This window comes from Hevea brasiliensis, chromosome 6 (assembly GCF_030052815.1).
Source record: "Hevea brasiliensis isolate MT/VB/25A 57/8 chromosome 6, ASM3005281v1, whole genome shotgun sequence".
NCBI lineage: Eukaryota > Viridiplantae > Streptophyta > Magnoliopsida > Malpighiales > Euphorbiaceae > Hevea > Hevea brasiliensis.
In genome coordinates this window covers 1212637-1216842 of record NC_079498.1, presented here as the reverse complement: position 1 = coordinate 1216842, position 4206 = coordinate 1212637, and the positions used below count along the sequence as shown (strand labels likewise).

At 43.8% G+C, this 4206-nt stretch overlaps 1 non-coding gene across 1 annotated transcript; it reads right to left on the bottom strand.

The window, feature by feature from the left end:
- Nucleotides 1–3799: 3799 nt before the first annotated feature.
- Nucleotides 3800–3902, bottom strand: LOC131181024 (U6 spliceosomal RNA). The gene has a single exon (XR_009149653.1). It is a non-coding gene; the product is annotated as a U6 spliceosomal RNA (small nuclear RNA).
- Nucleotides 3903–4206: the final 304 nt, after the last annotated feature.

Sequence of the window (4206 nt, the reverse complement as noted above, 5' to 3'; positions counted from 1 at the left end):
GAATGGTAGCTCAATCAAGTCAGCTGGAAACTCATAACCCTGTATCCTTAGAGGATAACCCTTATAGACCTTTTTCACCATGACACTATGGCCTAAAGGGTTTGTGACTTGTATGTCCTCCTTTAACTCCTCTATCTGTACCCCTCTATCAACTGGCGATATGATACACACATATGAATGTGTGGAACCCGGATCAATCAATGCACATACTAGCAGATCATAAAGGGAAAATGTACCTCTAATGACATCAGCTGGCTCTGGCTCATCTCAAGCTCTTATAGCATAAGCATGAGGTGCTACCCTAGTCTCCTGCCTCTGCACTGTCTTTGCAGTAGGCCTCTACAATGTACAGCTGTATCAGGCCTTGCAGGTCTTCTACCCCTCTATGCTGCTAGGGCAGACCTCTCCATCTGAGGTGGAGCAGTGGGAGCACTAGTGTTCCTCTGTAGAAAATCCTTCAGGAAGTGATTTGTAGACCCACATCTAAAACATCCACCCATCAACAATCTGCACTCTCCTCTGTGGGGTCTACCACAATGTACACAAGCAGGTGGTGGGGTTGATCCCCGTGTAACTACACTAGGTGAACTACCCACTGATGCACCAGACTATCCTCCTCCTCTCCTTAGAGCAAACTGAGACTTTTGCTTCTTGCCCCGACCCTGAGTCTGACCCTGAGACTCCTTGGGCCTCTTACTATCCGTGTCTGCTGAACCGGACTGACCAGATATAGAACCCCTCTTGTGTTGCCTATCCTTTCTAGACTGCTCTTTATTTCTAACTCTCTCCACATCAAGGGACGATGCTACCAACAGAGAGAAATTAGTGAAGTGGTGAGATGTCGCTATCAACTTGATGTTGTCATTCAATCCGTCTTCAAACCTTCTGCACTTATCAGTTTCTGTGGGCATTAACTCCAATGCATATCCGCTAAGTCTCATGAATTTTTTGTCATATTCGAAGACTGTAAGCTGCCTCTGTCTCAATGCCAGGAATTCTCTCCTTCTGGCCTCCAAGTACACATGATTGATGTATTTCTTTCTGAATTTAGACAGAAAGAACTCGCATGTGATCTGTGCAGGCTGTACCACTCTAGATACTGTTACCCACCATCTATAAGCATTCTCCTGTAGCAGTGATAGAGCACACTCCAACTGCTGCTTTGGGGTGTAGTGCAACAACTGCAATACCCTCTCTGTCCTCTCCAAACAATACTCTGCTGCGGCTGGATCATCATCCCTCTTACCCCTAAAGTCAACTGCCCCATACTTCCGTAGTCTCTCTAGTGGGGATCTGTGTACAGGTTGTGGCTGTGGGGGTAGAGGTGGCTGTACAGGTGGTGGTGGTGGTGGCTGTGGCTGTGGAGGTGGAGATGCCTATGGCTGTGGGATGGCTCCGATGACCTGATGGAGCAGCTGTGTCATCTGTTCATAGAAGGCCTGCTGTGCCCTACTCACAATACCTCAAGATGATTCTGTTCTACTACTACTTCGACCCCAACTAGGAGCAGGTGCGGGTGCGTGACTCTCTACCTCCTCCTCTATCAGTCTTGGAGGTCCGTGCTCTAAAGGATCAGATGCTATCAATCCTATAAAATAGATAAAGAATATATCTGCATTAGTGTCACCTCGACTCTATTTAAAAGCCCATGCATGTGATGCACTCTATCTATTTCTAACTATCTAGGTCTAGGACCGCCTAAACCTCTGTTTTGATACTACTAAATGTGATGCCCCTTACTCGTCTACTGTATAGCCGACCAAGAAGTGCCACATTCGATGTCGGAGAACCCTATCTTGTTTTATTATATCTATTGTAAACTTCTAATATCATTTAAAACAGGTATGTAGAAATTTTTTTTTTTTTGTTTTATAACTTATTTCTGTGGAGACCCGGACAGAGCCTCCTCTGTTTTATTAGCATCTGGCGGGTTCCACTAATCACCTGTTAACATGTTCATACTCATTTTACACATTTTCATATCATATTCTCTTTTATCATTTCATTCACAATTATTTATGAGATCTTAGAAATATCATCTATTGCATTTATATAGAAATTCATAGATAATAAATTACAAGTTTACATTACAATCTCAAAATGGAATACATCATGTGTTTATGTACAATGAACAAAAAGTACACAATCTAGACATACATAGGCCCTACCAAAAAGAAATACAACTATAGAGGTGACTAGTAAACACTGGCAGATCTTATCGGTCTCTATGTGAGCACTACGACTGTTGCTGCTACGACTACTGGGACTGATCTCCAGTACCTACACGATGAAAAATCAATGCGCTAAGCATAATGCTTAGTGGTGCATAATTTATAAAAACAATAATTAAACAATTGAATTAATATTTGCAAATCATAATTTCTGGGTCTTTTACATTTTTATTGCACTTAGGAAACAATTAATATTATCGGGATCTTTTATGATTACTTATTGTATTTTAAGTCTTAATTAATTTTTATCAGTGCCCAAGAAATCTATAAAAGATTATAAGAGCTGCATACACGGAAGTATACGGGTTAGACAGCCATATGTCTACCCTGTATATATCTGTCAAGCATGAGGCCAGCTGTCAGGCATGAGACTTGCTGTTAGGCTTTTAAAGCCAGAAATAAGGTAGGCACAATGGCCAGTAAGTAGGCATATAGCCTGTAGAACAATCACACTAGACATATATTATTAGTTCATGATTTTTCTCGGTAGGCAGTACTGCTATCCGTAGTCCCTAATTGGTATACCAATCGATCCAAACTAAATAAATAAGTCTAGGTATACTATGGGTAATTAAACATTATTACATATTTATTTGAATGTTCATATCACTTTATAGTAGGAAAATAGGTCCCACATACCTCTTTCATATGGTTTAGTGTTCAATAGCTTGTTAGGGTTAAATTCCCAACCATAAGATAATTTATCTCATGGACCTTTCTTTAGTTTCAGTTTATGTGTCTCACATTTACATATCCATTTGATCAGTTTGCAGCCACTGTTTGGCCACACTTCCTTCCTGGAAGTTGTTCCTCTATATTTAAACTTGTATTTTAGTTTTTGAATCACTCAATTTGGGGTTATAGAACTCAAGTTATGTGACACCTGTAACAGCCCGATCCTTCTCCAGTTAGTATTGTCCGCTTTGGCCCATGGGCCTCACGGATTTGTCCCTTGGGAGGTTTCATTCCCAAAAGCGCGCTTTTGGGAATGAAACCTCCCAAGGGACACATCCGTGAGGCCCATGGGCACTAATAAAGCGACACTAATCGAGAAGGATCAGCTATTTGATATCGCACTGGACTCCTCTAGTATGGTGTGTGGTGCGAGGGCGCGCAGTGCGGAGCTAGTGGGCTTGTCACGACCTAGGGATGGGGTTGGGACGTGCTTGTTCAACCAGCTACACACTGGGGTGGAAACTTCGTGTCCCACATCGGAAACGGGAAGAAAAGATTTGGGCCATATATGTGGGAGCCTTCCTCACCTGGTCAGCGCGCTTTTGGGAATGAAACCTCCCAAGGGACAAATCCGTGAGGCACATGGGCCAAAGCGGACAATACTAACTGGAGAAGGATCGGGCTGTTACAACTCAATTGGTAAGAGGCGAGTAAAACCGTGAGGTGATATGGGTTCGAATCCTAGCTCTGCAGGGCCAAGGGATTAACTCCACCAAAGCGGACAGTACTGATTTGAGTTGCAGGCCCGGCCTCTAGAAGGGTACGCTGGCAAGAAGGCTCACTAGAGGGGCTTGAGCTGGGGCCCACTAAGCCGGGGTGTGACAATAAAAAAAAAAAATTTGGACCATTTCTCGATTTGTGCGTGTCATCCTTGCGCAGGGGCCATGCTAATCTTCTCTGTATCGTTCCAATTTTAGTGGGCCCCAGCTCAAGCCCCTCTAGTGAGCCTTCTTGCCAGCGTACCCTTCTAGGCGGGCACGCAACTCAAATCGATCTTGTCGCTTTGGTGGAGTTAATCCCTTGGCCCTGCAGAGCTAGGATTCGAACCCATATCACCTCACGGTTTTACTCGCCTCTTACCAATTGAGCTGCAGCTCAATTGGTAAGAGGCGAGTAAAACCGTGAGGTGATATGGGTTCGAATCCTAGCTCTGCAGGGCCAAGGGATTAACTCCACCAAAGCGACAAGATCGATTTGAGTTGCGCGGCCTCTGAAAGTCTGGCAAGAAGGCTCACTAGAG